This window comes from Agelaius phoeniceus, chromosome 23, assembly GCF_051311805.1.
Source record: "Agelaius phoeniceus isolate bAgePho1 chromosome 23, bAgePho1.hap1, whole genome shotgun sequence".
Lineage (NCBI taxonomy): Eukaryota > Metazoa > Chordata > Aves > Passeriformes > Icteridae > Agelaius > Agelaius phoeniceus.
Window position 1 is genome coordinate 716,957 of NC_135287.1, and position 24,956 is coordinate 741,912.

A 24,956-nucleotide genomic window follows, 5' to 3' on the forward strand; every position below is an offset into this window, starting at 1 on the left:
CAGAATATATAAATATATACATATATCAGGTATATGATGGCCTCTACCCATGCGAAACCTGACAGCATTTATGTCAGTAACACACTGTGAACAACTTCTTTGCAAAATTTAACACCTATGCTGTTGATATTTTTCAGCTGGTTTATCCACAACAGCTCTTTTCCTAGACGGCCAATATTAATCAAGAGCCAATTCAGGTAATTGCACTAACAGTAGTCGGTAGTTTAATCAATTACCTAACTGCTTAGAAAACTAAAAATAAAAAACAAACATTAGAGGTTTCAATTCGGAGTAGTTTGACTTTTTAAAACAAATATAATTATCCCGTTAAAAAGAAAGCAATTGCATCACCTACTAATTGAATTAAGAGAAAGGCTCAGTTCTGGCTAATTCCACATGGTGCAACCTGTAGCAGAATTTTTGGCTGACCTTCCCCACCAGCAGACAATGAAGGTCTGAAGGAAGATGCTGACTCACTCCTGCAGAGTCATTTTGGCACAGATAACTTACAACTTGAGTACAAAGGAGACTGAAGGGCTCAGGCAGGGTCTTTAAAAGACAAAACTGGGAATTAAGAATCATCTCTGAAAAAAGAAGTACCCAAAAAGTTGCAAAGGAAAGCAGAAGACAGTCATTTCATGGTTCTGAAAGTTAGCACTAACTTATAATCTCGGGGGAAAATAAAGCAAGGCTGAACCAAATTCAGTGCCCCAGTGCTGCAGATTCTATAAACAGTCCAGTTATTGCTGTTCTTGACAGAAATGAAAATAATAAACAGCTCAGCCCAGCCAATTGTGCAGCAATAAAGAACAATAGTAGGAACTGCAGGATTTGCTGATGCTTTCAACTTCTGTACTTCCAAATACATCCTAGGATTGACCTCTGGTATGCGTTCCCTCAGTATGTCTGTAATCATGAAAACACACTGAAAAGCACATTTCCCTGGAAACATGGATGTGCTGAGAAAGAAGAAAATGCAGGAAGAGACAGGCTGTGTCCCAGAGAGGTCACAGGGACCCAGAGAGGTCACAGGGACCCAGAGGGGCAGGAGGCAGGAGCAAGTGTTGAAACTCAGCTGCGAAACAAGACCTGCAGTCAAGGCCAGGAGCTGGGAAAATCTTACCCAAGTCACTGACAATAGAACTGCCACAAAACACCAACACCTGAGCAAGTTTTCTGACACCGATGACAAGAAGAGACCAAACTAACTTTGCTCACTGATCTTTCATAGGATGCTCCTCTTCATGAATCCTGCACAATCTTATTTCCTACCCTAGATACACTCCCTCAATACCCATTACAGCCCTGACACTGATAGCCCACAGTGTCTTGAAATGTTAACCATTTCCCTGTGGTCTTCTCTCAGCTTTGGTAGTTTTTTAGCAGAAATAAATGTGAAACTTTGGACATAAGCATTGCCAAATCACTGGTATGCAGGGAGCGCTCTCTGCTTGCTCTCCACACTGTTCGCCCATGGATTATCTTTTGCAATTGTTGATTTTTCACACATCAGACATTTTCGGACAAGCTAAATAAACACCAAGACATGCACCTCAATGGGAAGCTCTGCTGCGTCAAAGGGATAACCATAAGAATCTGTGTAACAGAAATTGAAACTCAATTGCAGAAATCCTAAAAGAAAAAAAGATAATTAAAGATAAAAGGCATTGTAATAGGATAAACTCAGTTTTTTCTCAGTATTCAGAAAGTAGGCTACATTTTGTAATAAAAATCCATATAGAAGTTTAGTAAAACAGTAATCCAAACAGCTTGCTTAAACTCATGTTACATTTACATGTTATGTACGTCACAACTATATTCTCTCCACTGTAAGAGGCCTGGCTCAAATACAATTCAATTTTTTTTTTGTAAGTTCTTACTTTTCTGGAAGTAGAAAGATTAGTCAATTATGAAACATCACCCAATAATCACTCAAAATTCCACCAGCACCCCAATGTTTTCATACAATCCAGTGAGCATCACAAACATGAGCAAGAAGCAATGCCAGTGGGAGCTGTTAAAGCGTTTGCAGTAACTGCAGATGCAGCATTTTCCTCCCCAAATAACAGGCATGCCTCACCCTGTCTGTGCGAGGTGATGACACAAGCAGAAACAGTAACAGGCATAACTAAAGGGTACAAATATAGTCCAGTACCACTCCAGTATGGCAGTGGTGAGGCAGTGACAGTCCTGTGTCACTATATATTGTGTGAATCACGACACAACACGATTGAAGAACCAGCACAGCTCCTGTGACTTTGAAATATCTCCTCTAGTGGAACATTAGCTCATTCTGAGTGTTCAAGTAAATTAACCATCCCTTCAGGACAACACAGGTTTGTCTCAGAACACCATTCACATTTACCTTTCTTTTCTCAACACCTTCTGGGACCTGTTGCTGTCACAGACCTACAGCCATCTCTCTTTAGGTGTTGCACTTTACATCCAATCCAGAAAATGTCATTAATGACAAAATTTCTCCTCTGCTGCTCCTGATGCCTCAAAAGCATCTTGGTGTCATTGTCTGACAGTTCTTCATTTTTTTTGGAAATCATGCTTAAAACCTCCTTTTGACCTTGGCAACACTCTCCAGCTCCTCCCTCCTGCTCCTGTGGGACGGTGTTTTCTCTGGTACTGTATTATTAAATCAGCAGCTTCCCTGTGAACTGCATTCAGTTCCAGAGGATGGGAAAGCATTGCTCAGAGGGGCAAAGCACCTCATTTGCCTATCCAACAGCAATGTCTTTGTTAGCTTTGCTGCCTCAGCATTAGACACCCTGAGCCACCACAGCCCCACATGTGTCCCCTTACAGGTGCATGCACGATCCCCCTACAAACACTCAAGAGTGAATAGTGCTGTAACAGAAAACCACTAACACCAAAGTCACTGCTGGTTTGTGTTTGGTATCCAAGTGTTTTAAACACAAGTTAAGCTCAGTGAACTCATCTAGGGCTTCAAATGTAAGCTCTGAAAGCCAGAAAAAAACACCACAAAAAAAATTAGAATCAACAATAACCGTATTTTCTTGGGAAACTTACTATTAAAGAATGACAATTTCTTTCAATGCTATGACTACACAAGAATATACAGAGACAAAATTTCTGGGGACTTCATCTGCAGCAACCTCTGTGAAGTTCACTAAGGGCATTCTACTGAAAAATCCAAGCCAGTGGCTGCCAAACACTCATTTTTGCCCCTTCTCTGGAATGAGAAAGGGGGAATATTAAAGCAGAGCAAGGGGAAAAGACCACCTCCCTGCTCAGGGAGGAATAAAGCCACTCAGTATCTCAAATGAGAATCCACTTTACAATAATGGTGCATAAACCAGCCAATGTGATTTACTCCCCAGTGTAAAAGAGCCTTGCCATAGCCTGAGGTTCCCTGCAGCAATAACAGCAGGAACTATTGGCTTAATCCTCCCATGACTGAGCTCACTGACAACTGTGAGCTCACCCCAGCCATATGCAAGGGCACCAAGATCGGTACAAAAGGAGCTTTAGGATTCTGAGTCTTCCTCCAGCTTTTAATATGAAAATGATTTATTATGCTAAAAAGGAACATCACATTTGCCAGCAAAAAGCTTTACCACACTTAATTATCCTAGTTTGCCTAGAAGGCAGAGCCAGTGCATTTCCTGAGATTCTTTAGCAGGAACATGCTTTCACTGCTGCAAGAAGGTTTCTAACCTCATTGAGGACTGCTGTCACCTCTTCTGCATTCCCATCCATCACAGGCACATACTGTTTCAAGGAGCTCTGGTCCTGGTGCATTTTGTGTAAATGGTATCAATCAGGTCACGTAAAACGACATTATTTATGTTTTACTGGTGAATTAAAAATGGAAATCATACTAGGGCTGGGACGGCAAGAATTATTTATCTCCACAAAGGGAAAACTGGCTTAAATTTATTTTGTCATATAATAAATAGAAGAGCTCAGCCAAACACCAACTTACTCTTTGCTGCCATTGTACATAATGAATCTATCTCCTTATGGCACATCCATCATCAAAGCAACAATGAGCTGGAAAAGATCTCTTAGACCAAGGCCAGTCCTCTGCTAGACATCACACGTTACAGTCCTTTTCCTAAAGGGACAGTGCCCAGGCATTGAAGGTGACAGCACAACAGCCTGATGTAACTATTCTCTCACAACTTATCAGGTAAGTAGCTGAAGATCCATTTCTAACAGAGAATACAGGAGAGAATCCAGTCTGAGCACAGGTTAATATCCTCCTGGGAACTACTTAGGCTGTGTTTAGAAACCTACTCAGAGATGCTCCAAGGACATCTCTCCTGAGTCCTAATTTTTGTATAATAAAGTATTTCTCACACTGTCCTCTCTCTCAGTGGGCAAAGACTCAACTTCATTACCTTCTACATATGCAAATCTCTTCTTTAGTCACCTCTCTTCCCACTTGCTCAACATCTACATAGCCACTCCAGCAACTGATTTCTTCCTCCCACCCTCAGCTTCCTGAATCTCTGGCCATGTTCCTCATGTTCTTGTCTTCCCAATGTTTCATCCTCTGAGGTCCCTGTGATATCATGGCTGTTGAATCACATACTACAGTTTTTGGGCTCCAACTGCTCGAGACAATGACTGTGCCTTCCTAAAGGATTTGGATTATAAATCACAAAGAGAGAAGTCTGATAAAGCAAGGAAACAGGGAATACATACATTTAAAGTATAGGATGACACAAAAGGAAGACAAATGTCTGTATCAGTGTCTTCTATAGTTCTGCCCACACAACCTTCAAGATGGCTCTATTAGGGGTTACTGAAAGAAAATGAACCATTCCCTACCAGCTTCTTCCTGACAATTTTTTGTCTCCCATCCCTTCTCCTCCTCCAGTAAACTCTTTCCAAAAGAGCTGTCAGTTGAAGGGGATTCTTTCCCTTCCTACAAGTGGGTGCTGCTTCCTCTCTCCTTCTCCCGCCCCCCTGCACCTCTCCTCTAAATTTAAAACACCTGTCATAAAATTCAAAAAAATAAAACTACCTTGTTTCTGTACATAAAAACAGATACCTGAGATAGCTCCTTCAGAATAGCTGCTGCTCTGCACTACCCTAGAGAACCTATGGACTATCTGCACCTTCAAACAGGTGGGCACTGACATATAGAGCCATTTCAGGGCTACAATACAACAACCGCATGTTTTACTAGCAGGAGATAAAAGTGACAAACAGACCCAATCTCACAGTCAGGTTCAAACAAAATTCAGCATACAAAACCAACCCACTTAATCAGATACACTTAGAAGTCCATTAGAATTCAAGTGTACACAGCTGCCAGCAGCTGCAGGTGGCCAGGAACACACTGGAAACAGCTGCTCACTGCAGAGCAATTCACCCCACAAGTGCTCATCCAAAGATTTTCTGCAAAGGATAGGACTAAGGGTGCCAGAGGAAAGCAGACAATACTACAGACCCATTTCTCTCTAAAATCAAATTGTCAATTATTCTATCAGATAACAATAATAACAACTACTCCGATATTTTATCTTATAAAAAAGATAATAAAGCTGTCTCTTTTTGCACAAGAGAAGTATCCATGAAGCAAAATGTCAAAAGCCATCACAATTTCAGAGAGAAGTTTTCCATTTAAGGACGGACTAGAGCAATACACACTTCTGTATTAGTTTTCCTATAAATGAAGGCATTAGAAGGCTCAAGACTGCCAATTATTTTATTGTGTCCACAAAAGATCAAAGAATCCTCTTGTAAAATCAGTTGGTGATTCATTAGCATCTCATCTTCTAACTGAACTATAAGAAAAAAAAACCTAAATTATTAAAAATCTGACAGAAGAAAGCAAAAGTTCAGTATAGTCTCTATTCCCATTGAAACTCACGGGGAAACATTGATAGGCATTTCACATACCCAGCTTTGCACTTGATCATTCTTTAAAGGCCTGTAAGAACCATAAATATATAACCATATAGCGATACACTAGACAGGATGCTGAGGTACCAAAAAGTGCATCACAAATACTGAACCTTCATTTCACTGTCAGGATTATGACTATTGTCAGTAGCCTAAAGCAAGTTTAAATTATAATTTAGGAATCCTGTAAGAGCTCTCCTGAGGCTCTGCAATGTCCAGCTGAGAGGTAAAAGGTGACCACACATAGCTCTTGTACAGGGAAATAACCCTAAAAAATGTGAATTATCCCTTTAGGATGAGTAATTCTGAAATGCACAGCATCAGGACCTCGTTCTTCCATTCCAACTCAACTATTTAACAAACTCACATAAACTCACTTTTAATGGAACTGGCGCACAGGAGGGGAAACAGGACAACTCAACACCAACACCCACAAAGCAAGAGAGCCTCGAGATCAAGCATCCACTTGCTACAACCATACCAAGACCACAGGAACAGGGTTTTTGGCACCAAGACCACTGTCAGGAGACCCTTGAACTCCACAGCTTCCACCTGCCGCAACTGCTGCTATTCGCACCAGGACCTTCATGAATGAAACTACCTCAGGGCAGTGGGGAAGGGCCTAACTTCCCTCAACACGAAGCCTCAGGGCCACCAAGCCTCAGGGCTACCCAGCCAGGAGCCTTGCCCTATTGGGGCCACACAAATGCCCAACAGGCCCCCTGGGGCAAGGGACCCTTATGAGGGTGGAACGCGCAGAACACAGCGCACCACTGCGCCTTACAGGGTACACTGGAGTACCTGCACCCACACCCTCTGATACAGTCGCCACGGCCACCAACAGCCAATCCGAAGACGGGGTGAGACGCCCCCTCCCCTAACTAGGCCAATAGGAGGCAGGGGCGCGAGGCATGTGGCCAATCGGCAGGCGTGAGTGCCCCCCCCTCCCTCATACCGCCCGCTTCCCGCCGCCGCGCCCCCCCCATCCTCCCCCGCCTAAGGGCAGCGGTGCCATCAGCCCCTCGTGTGAGAGCGCCCGGCGGCCAGCCGGTCCCAACCACTGAGCGCCGACGAGGGACACGGGCGGGCCGCCAGGGCAGTCGCTGAGTGGACGGGACGGGCCGGGCCGGGCCAGTCGCCGAAGGAGGGGGAGCTGGGCAGAGCGCGGTGCGAGCGGCCCAGAATTATGGTGGAGAGATGAGACCCCCCTCCCCCCGGCAGCGCTGGGGAGGCAAAACATGGCTCCGGCACCCTCCCCCCCCCGCCGCTCAGGTGCCGGGGTCCGGACCGTACTACGTAGGGAGGGGGGAACAAGGGTGGGGACACCCCCTTCTTCCCGTGTCCGGGGCGGGTGGGGGATCCCGGCTAGGGTGGGGGGAAAGCGGACTGTACCTCTCCCGCGGGGTGTGGGGGGAAGGGAATGAGTACGCCCTACTTCCTCTTCCCCCCCCCACTGGCGGGAGCGAACGGTTTATCCCGGCCCTGCACCGCCAGCTCTGGGCGCCATCTTGGATGCGACTAAAACAACAAGTCTAAAACCCCCGGCGGGTCCCCGCGGCGTCCCCGGGCCGCGCTGCCCTCCCGGACCGTCCCATCGCGTTACCTGAGGGGGTCCCGTGTGGGCGCCGAGCCCCGGCCGCTGCCGCCGGCCCTGCGGCGGCCCCGAACCCCCCCACCTGTCCTCACCTCACAATGGTAGCTGCAGAGCGGGAGGGGGGGGGGTGTGGGTGGTGGCCCAGGCCTCATTACCATAATCTGCCTGGCAACAGGCCGCGGCGTCGCGCGCTGATTGGCTGAAACTCCTCCGCCAGCCACGGTGGGGCACAGAATTCCCCAAGGAAAGGCTTAGAGCGCCCAGGTCAGGGGGCTGAGGCGCCGGGGGGAGGGGGGGGGGCTGGGACGACACACACCCCGATCCGCAGGGGAGGGGAGGGGAGGGGAGCGGGGGGGGGGGGGGGGGGGGGGAATGTCTTCTGCCCAGGTTTTTACTCTCACCTTCGGCTGCTGGCCGCCAATCAGAGCCCCTCTCTCATCCCCGCCAGGGATATCTTCGCCAATCAGAGCGCGCTTTTCATCGCGGCGCTCCGCCCCCGCACTGAGGGTGTGGGCGCCGCCAGCAGTGCCCCCTGCTGTGGGGTGGCGGGGGGGGGCGCCGCGCGCCCCCTGGTGGCAGGAAGGGGCAGGGCGGCGACACCTCCGACGTCCTACACTCCGAATTTTCCCGGACAGATAGGACCGGGCCCATTCCCCGCTCCCTTCTGGATAAGGAGGTGACTCCCAAACTTCTCGTGAAATCCCATCCGCAATGCTCTGCAGCCCCTTCAGCGCTATCTGGCAGGCCCTTGGAGCATAGTTACCTAAAATTGTGTCAAAACCAGTGGATTCCACTGGAATTTTACTTAAAGCTGAAATGTGAGCTATTAATATCTGTTGAAGGTCAACCCATGAGAAAATGCCCACTAAAGGGCTCCTTCTGCCTAAAACGTCCCTAAATAGTGCTCTAACAATTTTTTTCATGGTACATGTGTGTGAGTCCTAAATGTCTGCTCAAAGAAGGATAATACTCTTGTTCAAAAATGTAACTAATTGGTCATTCCAGTGTGGTTACTGCCATATTTGTGTTTAGTATTTATCTATTTGTATTATGGTGGCAAGGAAAAACATCCATTTCTTATCACTCATTTGCCATTAGCGCACACTCGGGTAGCTCTTTAATCAAGTAGCACAGTAGATACTTAAGCCAGACAATCCCTGTGTTTAGGGCCTTTTCGTTTTATTCTAAATGGCTTCATGGACTGTGTGTATACCACTGTTCACTGCAGTGTGGGCAGCTACAGATCCCTCAATGGGCCATTGTGGCCAACTGACCAAAGCCCAGGAGGACAGATAGGGGAAATTTGGGTTAAATATTAATCATTACTTTTACAGAACTGGTTTTGCTCAGTCTCTGTGCTGGGAGACCAGTGAGAGGGTCAGATCTTGGTGCCATTAAATGTAACTCTCCATTAGGTCTGTCTTTTTAAAACCTGGACTAGTCTTTTAAATTAAGAGCTGCTGTTGTAAATTGAAATCATCCCCTGTTGTAATGACCCCCTTCCATGAGCAATCAAAATTTCAAAAACAGCCCAGAGATACAAATTTTCTAAATTGTGTTTATGAACTTGATATTAAAATGTTAGATATGGGTTTTAAACCTCAAGTCAGCAGAAATAGTTTAATTTAGAAGTTTGTTCATTTTTTTCCCCCTAACTATACTTCTTTACATCTCTGGGCAGTTATCTTAATTTAAATTGTGGGAGTCATGGAGCCAGTTTATTTCTCTGTCCCATAGAAACAGCTTCAATTTCATTATACTGTACTGAAACTTCAGGACAGCAAGGAAACACATAAAAGCAATCAAAACTGCTTTATTTCTTATAAATTTTAAAACCTGCATGCGTTACTTTTTTTTAAAAAATCAAAGTGTATTTTTATTTACGTTTTCCAAAAGTCTCCCTAACATTTTTGAAGACTTGGTGGCTCTACCACAAGAGCTGTAGCCCCATGGTGGAATACAGAACAGTGCCCTTTCCTGAAACAGGGCTCACATTGAAAGTCATTCCACAGGTAATTTTTTTTCCCTTTGTAGTCAAATTAGTGCAAGTTTGCTGTGGATGCACCAAAGCTGCCAGATGCTGGTCTGATTCATACCCTGCAGTATCCGGCATCTGATGTAATGCCTATTGTAATTCCCACATTTGATGTGTTGTTTCTGATGTTCCAGCACAGGCTTTGTTTCCCCCACAGCCTTGTGCTGGCAGAGAGGGAGGCCTTCACGTGAGGTTAATTTATTTATTTCTAATCTGCATAGTTCAAGGGTACTACATGAAATACCCCTCTTCACCTCCAGTCTGGAAGGTGCTGTAACCCTCCTGAAAATCCTCCTTTCCCTGCTCAGCTCCCAGGCCATCAGATCCATGTCTCCATCCCTGCATCATCTCATTTGGATGCTGCTGCTGCAGCAATTTCTCTCATCTGACAGAAACCAGTTCTGCCTCTTCCCTCTGGTGACTCGAACGTTAATTTCTCCACTAGTTCCCAGATGGAAGCAAGTGTACTGACTGGCTTCTCCCCCCTTTTCAGATTCCAGGTAGAAAAGCACACTGGAACTCCACCCCATTTAATTTACTCATGAATATCTTTCTGCCCTCTTTTCCTTGGACCTCCTCACCCCTTCCTTTCACCCAGAAAAACCACTCCTAAGTCTCTGCCATAAAAAGAAGCCTCCCATACCTGGACCCTACTCCCTAAAGCTGCTCCCCAAGCCTCTCTCAGACCCCTAGACAGATTTTCTGTTTTTTCCCATCCATATGGACATTTCAGGTTTTGTTTGGGTTATTGGGTTTTTCTCCATGACATAATCCCATTTTGAGGAACATATAGATGAAATATGACAAAGAAAAATGCTCAAGTGCTCTAAACTCATTTGAGTTATAGAAGCAGCCACTGCCTTCCTGGTCCTGGTGACCTCCCAGTCTCATTCTGTGCATGACAAGTAGGTACTTAGGTCTAGATTCCTAAATTAAACTGCACATGGAATTGGGCTATGCTTTGTGGCGCCCACTTCCCACCCTCATGCAAGTCAGCAGCTGGCTGTGATTTAAAACTCCAATTGAGAAGATGGAAGAACTTTAGCTCTGTCCCTGTGTCTGTTACAACCTGCTAAATTATAATGCAACTGAAATGTAATTACTTTTCCATCCCGCACAGAGAATACAAAATATAAATTCACTAGTTTAGAGTAAGCCACAATAAATTTAATTAAAATGGCCTCATGTAAAACACATACAAGTACAATAAAGTTATTTTATTTTGGTTCTCAGGATCACTCCTCCCCCCAAAAATTAGTCTGTTTTTTTTAAACATGCTGAATTAACCCCTTTAACTGCAAGAAAAAAAATGACTAAAACAAGTTTGAGGGTGTTGTAATAGTATCTACATCAACTCAAAAATTTAAATTTTATTTTAAATGAAAAACATACCATAGCTGAAGCATTCACCTCATGCATTCACTATTGGCTCTCTTTTTGCCTCGTTTGTACCCAACCAAGTGGCATTTCTCTTCCAATGAGAAATTGTGCCTCCAAAGAGGCACAAAAATAAGTCAGGAAACAACTTGCATAATCACCCCGCCCCCCAATCCCCCTAATATTCACTGGTCATTTGGTAAAAGATACAGCAAGTTTTAGGAAAAGGCAGCTTTTCAGTTCACTGAAAATCTATTTAGCAAAGCTCTGCTGGGGTGTTGGGATAGGAAAAGTAAGTCCTGATGCCAAAATGCCTGCAGAGAAAATATTTTGCCCCTCACACACCAACATCTCCCTGACTCCATTAGAACAATATTTATAAAGGCAGCTGCTGCTCCTGATGATGCCTTGACATCCCATGGTTTTAAGGAGACAAATCAACTGGGAGCTTGGCATATCATAGCTTTTGCTGCAAACTGTCTCTTTGCAAGATTCTGCAGGGTTAGAAAGGGATTTTTCCTTCTTGTGCTCAGCTGCTCCTGTGGAGCCCCAGCCTGTCCTCAGGTAGCATGTCGTGGTTCCAGTCAGTCCAGTTTAGGCAAGAACAGTAACTCCAGTGCAACCCAGTTCTTCTCTGCATTGCCAGACTTGTTCATTCTTGGAGCATTTCCCAGAAATCTGTGCTGGACAGATGTAGTTCACTTTCAAATCCAGGTCAGCTACTTCTTTAGCTGGATTACCGTTAATTTAGTGCACACATTTCTTCTCTGGGAAGGATCTCAGCTACCATGATCCTGACAGCCCTAAACTGCCAGCACCCAACACTACCAGCTGATTTCCCACTGGAGTTCAGATGTCTCCATGACCCAGCCCCGGTTGTGTAGAAGCATTGTCATTAGTAAGAAATAATTTGTGCATCAACTGCAAAGTAAACACAGAGGGTGTTTGGGTTTCCTTTCCATTAATCAGGCCAGAATGACTCAGGAAACTCTCCATGCTTTTTGATATTTATGAGTTCACTAGAAAGCTAAATAAAGGTTTAATAGTCTCTATTAAAATTATTACTCTATTTAAAATTATAAAATTATTAAAATTATAGCGCATTATACAAGATTTTTAATTTTTCCAGAAGATTTGTCTCCAGCACTGGGAAAGGATTTGATTCAGCCTTTGACAGCCTTTTTCAAAATGTGGTGATGACAGTCAGCTTTCCTCCACCTCTGTCAGGAAAGAAGGGACCTTCAGAGATCTTCCTCCTGCTTCTGCATACATTTGGTAGATGAATAAAAGGGGCAACATAAAACCACATTCAGTGATAACTTATGGTAGATGTTTAGACAACAGCCACATTTTCTTTTAAAAAATTGTATTTTGATATTTAATTTAGTACATGTACTAACTCTAGACTCTTGTTTATCTTGGCTTTTTATAGAAGAGCTAAAAGTAAGTCTCCTAGCTGGGAAAACTCTGTATCCTTTTTCAGGATGTATAAAGATAAAAATATTTTTCTGTCAGATGGTCAGTCTTTCTCCTTCTGCAGAAATTAGAAATTAGAAGTCTGACCTGATGGATGTAGGAGCTCGCAGAGGGTTTCCAAGCTACCAAATCCTCTCTGTCACAGACACCTCAGTACATAACTTGAGCAGGCTTTCCCTGGTGAGAAACTGAGATGTTTATTCTTGCAGTTTTGAACAAGAAACTAAAAACATCATTGAAGACAAGTTGCTTCTTTTTTCTAAAGTCTATTTCTACTTATTTCATGCCTTTTAAGTAGGGTCTTTATCCTTACCCGCAGTGTTTACTCTCCTGATGTGTTTATAGACAGCAATCACATCCTTACTGAGGTTTGTTTTGTCAGACTACACAAACCATGTTTCTTTTGTTTCCTGCTGTCTAGCACATTCCTCATTCCCAGCTGTCTACCGAGCCCTTCTGCTCTAGTGGGGCAACAGGGCTTTTACAGAGAAGATTTCATTACAGATGATGCAGTTCTAGAAAGTGATTGATTTTTAAGGGCAAAAAACATCCCCTGGGATAGCTCCAGCTCTTATCTAAATGTCTGGATGTCCAAGCTTGTGGAAATACTCACCAGTTCCCATTCCATCCTTCAGCACCTATAGAAGATAACTAAGGTTCATCTAGAGATGACATCCAGAGAGCATTCAAAAATACAGATCAGCAGGCAAGTTCAAGAGGACAAGGCAGACCTGAGTCCAAAATTAGAATCAAATTTGCATGTCATGATGGAGGCTGGTAATGAAAGTAAGACAAAATCCATTAGTAACTTACCTAATCTACAGCAATAGCACAGATTCAAGATCCATAGCCAGTTACAGTTGATACTAAGCTAAAACCCAAGACTCCTCTAGAATTACTCAGACAAGAAGCAATGGCCCTAAACTTGGCTTAAGTAGGACTCCTGGGCTTGGGTCAGGGGGGATAGTCCCAAGTGAAGCTGTTTAGGATCAGGAGGATTTATTAGTGGCCTCTGAAGTCTTACTTAGTGGTGTACTGCTGCTCAGGTGTTAAAGGTAGATCTTAGGCCTGATTTAGCCATGGGTTCTTGGAGAAGTTGGTTTTGGCTTTTTTTTTCATAAAGGTATAAATCGAGTCGGTCTTAAATCTAATATTTGTATTATTACCCTATTTGTTAACAGCTTATAGGACTGGTGCACAAAAAAGAAAATACAGTTGTGGTTGGATTTTTTTTCCCTTAATTTCAAGCCTTTACTTACCATGGTCTTAGGTTATTCTTTAATTTTTTATCATAACATTTTAAAAATTAGGTCTTTGGAAAGAAAAACACTGCTGACATTATCTTACAGCATTCTGAGATTTTAAGAAACCCCCCTTATGGGCGGCCTGTGGGTGGGGTTGTGTTGTCACCACTTGGGGACTGGGGTTTCCTGTGTGAGTTCTGACTGTGCAGCAGGTGCTGTCTGAGCAGACCCTAGGACTGGTGTCATTTTGGACTACATTCAAAGTATTTTTGCAGCATGGTTCTTTGCAGTCGGATGTGTCCTTCAAGAGGGTAGTTGTCTGGGTAGAAGAGACATGTTTGTTTAGTGAGTGATTAGCTTAAAAGGAGGGAATGTTTTCCAACTTAACTGAGTTGGAAGTTAAGTATATTCCACCCACACTGTAGACAGGTATATGAATACCTTTGAAAACACCTGGTTTAGGAGAACAGGAGTAATCAAATGGAGCAAGTGCCAGGATTTTGCCAGGGAGTTAAGGCTGCCTTATCTCTGAAGCTGATAAAAACCAAATGATATCATTCCAGACAGCCATTAAGATTGAAGCTGCGGCCTCTGCCTCGGTGAAGATGGCTACAAATAAGAAACTTCTGTAGTCACACAGACAGGAAAAACATAAGATTGTGCTGTTCAAGGGGAAAGCACAGACCTGCCCAGAGCAGGGAATGCTGTCAGGGCTTCTGCTGTGCTTCAGTCAAACACTGGAGGAAGGATGCAGATATCATAGCCTGGGAAGAAATAACAAATTTGCTTCCCCAAAATCTTTTAGTGAACAGAGCATAACCTTTTGAGCTAGTCTTTTTTCAGGAAATAATCTTCATTGTCAAAGTTCAGGTGATGTTATCCAGGTGCACCCAAATGTTATGTATTCCAGGTGTGCCCAGGCACCTGGCAAACCTGACCCAAAACAAAGGTGCTTTTTTTCAAAGCAGCAGATTTACATGGTTAAGTTAGGACAGGACTTTGCATTTCTCTGTTATTATGGAATTGTTAAACTGTTGCTTTGAATTCCTGTAACTCCAGCCTGCACATAGTGGAAAAATTCCAGATTTGCTTGCCTGAGCATGAGGCTGCAGTTCACAATAGAAGATTTGCTGCAGTTCCAGCCGATAGCGCGGTGTGTCCTGCATCATGTTGGGTTTGCTCTGCCTGCTCTGCCTTCATTTTGCAGGGATCCCCCTGGAGACTTGTTTCCAGAGTTTTGCTGTTAGAATACAACTGGTATTTCACAGGGCTCTTAAATCTGTTTACTTGGGAAGACTGTCTCTAAAGCCAGTATACCCCACTGGGAGCTCAGGTAGGATCTGGACTCTTCAAGTTTATCAAAAGAGCCCAGACATTGATCCCTAATTTCCAAAATGTGCTGCTTAGTACATTTGCCTGAATAATAGAGCATGGTAATAGCAATGGCACTTCTCAAGGCAAATGTTGAGTATTTTTAATCAAAAAACTTGGCAGCTGCAGGCCCAGTCCCTCAGAAGCTGATTTTTACACTGAAATGTTGTTGCCACTGTAGTAAGATTATCTTGAAAGTTATTCTTATAATTGCTGAGGTATTCAGGAAGTCAAAGAACAGGAATAGGCCTAAGATGACAAGGTCATTTTTCACTACTTGGATCAGTTTAGTATGGGCTGAATCAATCTCTCTGGCAAGTTCTGTTTCACTCAAGAATACCCTAAAAGTTGAATGAGCTGCTTCACATCTTAGTGGTTCTCCTCAACCTCAAAAGGTTGTAAATGCACAGAGAAGCTGTGGCTGCCCCATCCCTGGAAGTGTTTATGGCCATGTTGGATGCTCCATGTTGGAGCAACCTGGTCTAGTGGAAGGTCTCCCCTGCCCATGGAAGGGGTGGAATGAGATGGGCTTTGAGGTCCCCTTTCAATCCAAAACATTCTGGGATTCTGTGATTTCCTGTATTCTTCTTTGCACTGAATTCCACATCCTGGCTCCCCTTTTCTGCTCTTTCCTCATTAATTCCCTGCAGAACTTTTAGGAACTGTGCTGGTGATGCTGTTTCTCTTTTTTTCCCATCACTTACCTAGTTTTATTTTTACCTGCTCACTTTCTCTTTTAGTGTAGAAAAAAGTATTTAAAAACTCTTATTTAATTTAGTATAGAGCAACTGTAACATAGCAAAACCACACAGAAGGTGTAATGAAGACTAAATGTCAATTCAATATTTTTGTGACACCTGCTGGGAATTTATCTCCTTTCAAAGTTTTTCTCCAGGTTTTATTTCACAGCTGACATGTTGGTGGATAACAGAAATATGAAATAAAAAGGAATGAAAGAGCCCTCTGCTGTACAGAATACTGACTTCTCTTGGCATGGAACACTCAATAGTGAATCATGCAATTGTTAAAAAGCTATTGACAAACATTGGAGTTGAAGGTGGCAAAAAGACATAATGTGCCATATTTTTCCTTCCCTGACTTTAAAGAAACATCTTCCCAACAAAGACAACAACTTACCTAGCCATAAACTCATTTGAATCTTATTTTTCATTGCTGTACTTCTTGGATTCTCCTTTGGTAAATTATTTCCTGCCCCATGCCAGATGCTGTTTCCATTCACAATGAAGTAACAGTCCTCTGTGAGTGATATCATAGTACTATACCACAGTCCTTATTGTGACTTCTCAAACTTACCACACTGAAATATGTTCTTTGTTGATTGTTTGGGGACTTTCAGATCTAGGGTTTGACTGAAGTCAGTCTAACAACAACAACAACAACAACAACAACAACAACAACAAAAAGAGAACAGAGCCTGGAGAAATTGGACAGTTTGCAATATGCAAGAAAAACATGGAAACAAAAAGAAGGGCAAAACCAAAAAGTTTGACTCTTTGATACATTCTTGTACTGACAGAGGGAAAGCTTGAAATAAGTCTTGTGTAAGTCATTGTTTTTTAGGTTTTGAGGTGGTACAAATATTTAATTACTGACCCTGCCAAGAGATCTACCCATGTGCTTTTTCTAGATGATCCAGCTGATGCTGGATCAGTACATGGTGCTGGCCAGGGGAACACCTGGCTTGGGGGCTGCTCCCATTTTACCACCCCACATGTGCTTCCTGGCCAGAGCTCTGCACCCAGGTGCCAAAGAAAGTGTATCCAAATACAAATAATTTCTATTCTATTTCTATTTTCTATTCTATTCTAGTCTATTTCTATTTCTAATTTCTATTCTATTTCTACAAATTATCACCCTGATCCCAGGTTTACACCTTTCTAAATATAGACAAGGAACTTTGCAGTTGCCTGCTGTGATCTGTATTTTTTATCTCATGCTGATGCACTTCCATCCTTTGCTGGGATAAGGTTTATGAAAACTGGTGGATGTGTTTTTGCCAGTGTCTGTGTGCATACAAGTGATTCTTTTGAAGGGTTATGTACAGATATATGTTCTAGAAGACAGAACAAATGGAAGGAATCTGGTTGAGTTACTTAAGTTCTGATCATGCAAGGATTGGAGCATTCTGAATTTTAACTACAGATTAGAGTACTTGCATCACCAGGTCCCTGTAAGGTTGCAGAGGTGTATCTGTGTGTGTATGTGTTTAAGCATAAATTGATCTAAAGACATAATTATATATACTTATTTTCTCCCCTGTTAGAAGTAAAATAGTAGCTGTGAAAAAGAAAGGGAGATGGAAGACTTGTGCAATTGATTAGCGAACATTGATTTAACATCTTTGCTAAGCAGCTTTTTTTTTTTTTGATTGCTTTTTAGCCTTCTCAGTTGACAAAGAATTGGCAAATGGGCTTGCCATCCAGCTGTATTTTCAGTAAGTATGGAAAAGGTCTTGTTAGACATCTTAACAGAAATGAGGGTGTTATTTATATACCCAGCAAAATATTGATGTGTTTAAATATGCTGATCTATAAGATTTTAGAAAATAGAAAACATGGTCAAATTTTGCCTTTATTGTTGTCCACTGAGACTGTACCAAGTAGTACACTGAGGAAGAATTTAGCCAAAAGGAGTTTTGAGGGAAACTATTAAAATACAGGTAAATGAAGATATCTGCTGACCCTAAGAATCTGCATTCATGTGGCAAAGGATTCATTCTCACACTGCAATGCTTTCTGATAGATATTTTTGTATCATCATTTCCCATTTTAAATTAAGCTCTTAAATCCCAAAGGGGAATTAACTACCATCCGTTTGCATTTTAAAGTGAAAACTCAAACCTCAATAGAGTGCTCTACTTAAGACTCCTTTTCTATAACTTAGCCAATGAGCTACATTTTGGTGGAAATCTTGGGGAGTCAACCAAGTGACTGGGACAAGGCAGGAATGCCTAGAGTTGGAGGAAGCCTAGTAATTTGCTTCCAAAAACACTGAATACACTGATATCAGTGTGAAGCTCTCCTTCAAAATGGTGTTTTTCATTATTGTGGGGCAAAATGTCTTTAATTTTGGGGGAGAAAAGGGATCTTCAAGCCCTGGCAAGCTTTGAGTGGCGAAAGATGCAGGCTGTTCTCTCTTCCTATGAGGGAAAATCATGGTAAAATAAAAGGAGCAAGTTCAAATTCAGCCTTTTGCAAGATATGGGAAAAGACTATTGGAAAGTTGCAGAACAGAGACTTAGTTAAAGATCTCTCAGGAGCTGACTCAACTTCTGTGAAAATGTGATTCAGAAAGAGGCTGTTTTCCCCCTCAGGCCAAGTGTTTGGGGTGAAAGGTGTAGGCGGCCCTCTCCACCCCCTTGGAGACACTGGGATTCACTTCTACTTACATGTCCTAGTTCTTTTCAGCTGTGTCCTGCTCTTTGCCTTTATTCAACTGACACTGACTTCAAATACATGTATTTCTGTATTTCTTATCACCAAGAGAACCTATATTCAAACTTCTTGCTGCTTTGGGAGTTTAAAACCTGCCAAAGCACTGCTGCATCTCACTTCTTGTGGCCCTCCAAAGAACTCTGTTTCAAAGGTTATAAAAACCCTGGAGCCAATATGAAGCATTTCTCTTGAATGAGTTTGTAAGTCAATAGTGCTGTAGAGCCCTGGGTGTATTTGGAGCATTGAAATAAAGAACTTGTAGAGCAAGGTCTGCAAATATGAATTCCTGTGACTGGGAATTCCTGTATCCTACTGATTTTCCTCCGACTATCAGTGGAAGACCAGGCTGCTGCTCAGAAAAGACCCTACAGCTCCTTCCCAATGTTGGGTCTGGTAATAGTGCTGGAGGCAAAGCTGCAGGTCCTGTGTCTCCAGGTGTGCATTTCGAGCACCTAAAATCAATATTCATGTGTTGAAATAAGAAGGATGACTCGGTGATTGAGAACTGTGAGGCCCCAGTGATTGTAACAGGAAATGTCTTAATATTTGTTTAAATAGAATGATTCAAACTGCAGCCTTCTGGGCTGATACCAAATTAAAGTAAGGAGGGGATTTTTGAAGCTATTCTGCTTTTAAGTGCAACAGGGAAAAAAAAACCACTTAAAGGTACCATGCAGCTGATGGAAAACTACAGTTCCCAGTAATTTGTATTATCAGACATGATGTGTCTCCTAGACATTTTAAATTCCTTATTGCCTGTTCCTGTGTCATAAATTCCTCATGCACCTTGTTCTTGCAAACTGAGTAACTGCTCAAACAAGTGATTGGGGGTGAAATAAAAGGTGACTTTGGTGTGCCGTGAAACAGCTTGTTAGCACAGGCAATTCCATGAGGCCTGATGGAACAGATGCTGAATCAGACCTGATTGCAGAGGGAGGAATCAGTTTTTTGCTGTTGAATTACACTTATCTTCAAAGATGCAAATGATTCCACATTTATTCAGCAGGACAAGTCCTGAGGTTTTTATATTCCATGTTGTTCATTGCTGTGCCATTTGTTACGATGATTTGGCTTTTAATCTACCAATGAATACTGAATGAAGAATTAAATCATGAATCAGATCTCTTCTGTTACTTGCCAGTAACACAAGCCATTTTTATTTTCAATTTCAGGTTTCTTTTACAGTAGAGGACAGAAATAAATTATGAGTGAAAAGAAGTTAAAATTATTCTTCTCAAGCAAGTCTCCTGTATCAATGCTTAATCCTTCCATTATGTCTGATGTCATTAATCATTCTACTGTAATATTTGACACAATCATTTGTGGGACAAATGAGGATCTAATATAAAAGCTGCAATAATACTGACTTATGTGGAACTGCAGCTAATTATAACATATTTGAATTTTCATCTTTCATTAAAGACCTCTGTAAAATGAACAACCTTTCACACTGCTGAAATGACTGAGACAGGAAAGCAGAGGAGGGGCGAGGGAAGAAACATCCAAGGACAACAGGAGAAATCTCAGCACCGTAATGAGCCAATATCAGTTGTTGATAGATTCTTTTTAATTGTGGGCTTTTTCTCTTTCAGACGTCTTCTCTACCACAGCTGTGGGACTCAGCTTATTTAGGCTGGAATGGTTTGGTTGCTTTGATTCATGAACGACTGACTCTGCCATCTTCAGAGGTTAAACATTGCTTGTCTTCACAGGTGGACTAGAAGAGATAAAGGAGACAGGATGCCATTGCAGGATGATATGTCTCATCAAGCAAGAGGATGAGAGTTCACTAAATATTTTCTGCAAAGCAGCCTCTCCTTCCTCTCTCCCCACCGCGTCTTCTCTGTGCCTTTACTTGTAGACCTCTAGAACCTCAATTTTTTGAGTTCTCTCTTGAAGTGTCACGTTCGATGTTTGGGTTCAGTTCCTTGGAGAAACATCAGGCATTGCTCTGCCTTGAGATCCTGCCAGTGCTCAAAGCCTCGGATCCATCTGTAGAGAGAAAATGAGCAGCATAAATTCCCAGTTTGTTTATTAGCTGAAAAGGTGGCTAGTGTCTGCTATTTCTGTTTTTGGGATCCTCAGTCTGAATGTGGGCTCATTACTCTATTGAATTATATATCAGAAGTAATTTCTTTTCCTGGAAGTGAATCCTACATACGTGCAAATCTATTCCAAAACGAATTCCTCCTGTCGCTCAGATGTTGCTTTTGCCTTGGATAGTCTTCAGAAAAACAAATTGTCCGATTAAGTTCACCAATGGTTTTGCCCCCCATCTAGAAATGACAGGAGATCATAGATTTAGCACATTTTCTGGATGCTGAGATTCATATGCAGAGTGTTGAAGGAGCAGCAGCTTTCCTTAGCAGCCACTCTCTTGTGCTGCCCTTAAGCATCCTGGATTAATGCTTAAGGGCAGCATTTTTCATTTTCCAATGCAATTGAACCTTTCTGTGCTGGTGCTTCAGCAAAGCTGTAATATCTCCAAACCTAACAGAAGGGTTATTTTGAAGTTTTCAGTTACAGGAGTATTAATGCCAGGCTTGTTTCCTCAACAGTCTGTTATATGCTGTAGGCAAGGACTGTGCTGTTTGAGGTGAATACAGCACAAACTGCTGTGCAGATCTGCCCACTTCAGATGTGTCAGTGGAAGCCAGATGAATGACACTGTTTCAGGCGTGGACCAGAGCAGTGGGAAAATGGCTAGCAAGAGTTAAGGGTTTATTGGTATAATGAAGGGTAGATTTTCTCCCTTCTTTGCCAATCCCTTTTAAAGAAGTCTGAGCAGAAACAAAGGCTTACTGTCCACCACCATTTACTGTGTAACTTCTTTTCACAGATTTCTGTGCTGGTTTTCTCACGTCTGCAGTTTTTCCATTTATCCCTGTTTTTATGGTATGACCCCACTTGCTATGCATCTGTTCTTAGTTATTCTCCATCCTTTCACTCTTCTAAACCTCACTGTATTCCTCTAGAAATCACCTTTTTGTTTTTAAGCTCCTGTCTGCCTCTCAATGTTTCTGCATTTTTTGTTACCATCTTTCTATGGAGCATCTTTGTTCTCACTGTATATCTTAAGCCCAGTTTCTTCAGCAGTTTCCTTCATCTCACTGCTGCTGGACTTCCTACATCTTGTCCCCACTGTGTCATTTTGAGTCACAAATGGAAGGCTGAGCTGCAAGGCTGCAAGAACCCTGGACTTCCATACAGAAGTGCTGGAGCCAAATACAGATGTCCAATCCCAGACGAGGCTGGCAACCTTCTAATGTTATTTTTGAGTCTGGAGAAAATTTATGTCCCACAGGCACTTAAATAGCTGGATGTTGGATCAAGTTTGAGTTGGCTAGTAACAGTTTTGCATTGCTTTCTGCCCGTTACACAGCCTTGATGATAGGTAGAGGTCTTGCCTGAAGGGCAGGATGGCTCCAGATGAGTTGGGGCAGTTAGGTGGGCATCATTTGTGCACTATATTTTTCCTAGAAGCACTGCTTAGTATTTCTTATATTGCTGAATTGTATTCAGCAGTAGTACAATTGGAGTATGATTATGATACTCCAGTAATAAGCAATAGGGAGTTCTTTACTTAATCCCACCACATTCTTAAGTTGTTTCTAACTTCAGTTTGCATTCTACCTCCTAAAATGCAGATTGACTCAATTCTACCTCTGCAAGCTCTACCTTGCACATACCTGTCACACAGAACTAGTACGAATGATGCGATCCCCCTTTTAAATCTTCAATCAAATTTAGCTGTATAGGATTACAATTCACTGGTTAGACTAATATTACACTTTAATTTCAGGAATTCAAGAGAATGGTGGGAATCTTCAAAGATTTCCTCACTTCTCCTGAACTCATTCTCCAGGTACTGAAAGGATCTCAATTTGTAAGTTTTGTAAAGTTGCTGCTTTAATGAGAGAATTTAATGGTACCAGGTGCATTCCTTGATGACTTCTGTTTGCTCTTTTTATCATGAATTTAACATTACTCTTTCAGAGCACATTTTTGCAATCACAAATATGCTCTTTTTGTTTACACAATCATGGTCTTGCAAGTGAAAAGGGGCAGAGATGATCACTTGAAACATTTCTTACAGAATAAACATTGGCAGCCAAAGGTGAGGATGAGATTCTCAGTGCTTCATTAGCCCAGATGTCCTGGAAAAGGCACTAAGAGCTCCAGAACTTGGGTAAAACAGGATTCTTGGAAGTAAATGTAAGCTGTCGCCTACCTAACAGGTTTAACAGCAGCAGAGGTGTCTTAGGGAATGCTGCAGCCTTGGAGCATTGATTCAAATTGGTGCTGTTGTCACAGGCAACAGACAAGTACCAGTGCTCATGTGAAACAGACCTCTGCACTGAATTAAACACGGCCATCATGTCACTATGTCTGCAGTGACCTGTGTGGACAGGTGGCTGAAAAAAGCCATCTCCAAATCCTTTCCATGCTAAAAGCCTTTGTGTTTTTTCCAACTGATGGAATTCCATTTGCATCTCGCTGGAGGCTCTTATCTCAATCTCTCTCCCTGCCATCCTGCAGTCATATGAATTTAGTTGCATGTAGAGCTCCTGATCATCACCAAGGAATGACCAAGGTCTTGGAGATAAAACCTTTTTTTCTGGGGACTTTTTGTCCTGGTAAGACTGATCTCTCTGTATGAAAGGAAATGTGTTATTCTTCAAACTTTCATTTCTCACTTGCTTTTTAGGCAGTGAACTGAGCACTGATGGCCTTGGCTCTTGAAGAGGAATATCCTGTGTTGCAGCCTCACCGCAGGACTTCAGCTCTAACACCCTGGTGTATCTACAGTTCAGGACTAGGAGCAGGTGAGGATGCAGGTAAGTTTGTACCTCATACTTATCAGAGAGACTTCTCCAAGAGTCACCAGATTTAAAGTTCTTCAGAAAAACAAGGATCACACTGTTGGAGTCAGTGCTGTGAACATAAATTCTCACCAAGCACTATGTAAATATTAAAAGTAAATAATTTTATATAGCACTTTAAATACTATATAAATTCAACCTTGAATGAAAGTCCCATCCCAAAGATTTATAAAGAACTTGTACATTTTAGACTGGGGAAAAAAACCATCCCTCCTTTTTAAGTAAAGGGAAAAGTCTAACTCAGAATTGTCTTGTTATTTACTTCTGTATTCATATTGCACATTAAAATACTTACATAAAATGTATCAGTTTTCAAAAGCAACTTGTTACTCTGTTTTTCAACTGAACTTGGCCAGACTAAAAGGAAAATTATATATGCCAGAGGACTGCAGTAAAAGAGATTTAAGGGTTTTCAAATAGTGTAAGAAAGAGACTGTAGTAAGTGACCAGTGGAACAGTCAGCAATTTTAATTAAAACAGGACTGCTTATTGATCTGTCATACAGATTTACCCCATCTGCAACATTTCAGCAATGTTCCTATTTCAGAAAACAGCACTTGTAAGAGCCAGTAAAGAATATGGAAGTTAAGAATGGAAATGTTTTGTAACTGGGACATTCTGTGCGAAGATCTTTTTCCATCCCATTTAAACACCTTGCATATCTTCACACAAAAATGAAAGCAAATATATGGAATCTATACGATAGTCTATCCTCGTCTAGTGGAAGGTGTCCCTGCCCATGGCAGGGGCCAGGAACGAGATGAGCTTTTCCAACCCAAACCATTCTGTGATTCCATGATACTGCTTTTCTAACTTAATGCCAATGGGTTGACTGCACATCAGTGTGAAAAAAAATCCATCAAGTCTAAAATATATTGGTATTTTTAAAGATCTCATGTTCTTGAAACAAGTGGGATCTTTAGCGGTTGCATCTTCAGCGTGGTCATTTGTCATCCCTGAGCTGACTGACCCACATTTCCATTGGGAAAACCAAGGAAAGTACTAAAAAGGGACTAATAAATGCTCTGCACACATATGGAAGGTCTGTGGTATCAGCAACTACACTTGGTAGATCTGCTTTTTTCCTGAAGGTTTTGCTTATTTGAAAATTCTAATTATTTTAAATTTGCATTTTTAAAGTAACATGGTGAAATTAAAATACCCTCGATGCAATTTGGCACAAAAACCTGGTTTTAAAGCCAGAAATATGTCCTGAAATAGCAGCACGAGCAGTGGCAGAACATCTGCACTGGAAGAAACTGCTGCTGTGCTCTGATTCAAAAGAAACACAAACTGAAGGTGGTGATGGTGATGTGTCTGTTTTTTGCTTAAACACATGCATGTTATTTAAAGTTTATGGAGAGCTGTGCTGTGTTTACTGAGCAGCTTGTGTAGCAGCACATGTGATGTCTTCCAGGTAGTGTCTGGTGAGCACCTGGTGTTGGCAGCAGGATGAAGCCATCAAGATTATCGTTCTTATCGTTCAACAGCTGTATTTTAAGAAAAAAAAAATAAAAAGAATAAATAAGAATAAAAAGAAGGACCTATGTATTGAGTTTTATTATGAAACCCAAATGGCTGGGAACTTGATGCTTGCACATGGGTCGAGAGCTTTGAGAAATTGGGGATAGATGT

General features: G+C 42.2%; 1 protein-coding gene and 1 long non-coding RNA gene across 11 annotated transcripts in view; one reads left to right on the forward strand and one right to left on the reverse strand.

Moving 5' to 3' along the window:
* Positions 1-7,982, reverse strand: part of PRDM10 (PR/SET domain 10) — a 45,973-nt gene extending 37,991 nt beyond the window's left edge. For 4 of the 10 annotated variants that reach the window (XM_054647580.2, XM_054647578.2, XM_054647579.2 and 1 more), the window contains exon 1: positions 7,490-7,615. The gene's annotated coding sequence lies outside the window, so the exon portion shown is untranslated. Of the gene's footprint in view, positions 1-1,552; positions 1,639-3,687; positions 6,801-7,489; positions 7,616-7,635; positions 7,657-7,881 lie in introns of those variants that run through there. The other 6 variants (XM_077189841.1, XM_077189842.1, XM_054647577.2 and 3 more) reach the window with 5 other exon arrangements.
* Positions 7,619-24,861, forward strand: LOC129129629 (uncharacterized). The gene is made up of 4 exons (XR_008535458.2): positions 7,619-7,744; positions 17,384-17,438; positions 23,147-23,276; positions 24,739-24,861. It is a non-coding gene; the product is annotated as an uncharacterized LOC129129629 (long non-coding RNA).
* Positions 24,862-24,956: the final 95 nt, after the last annotated feature.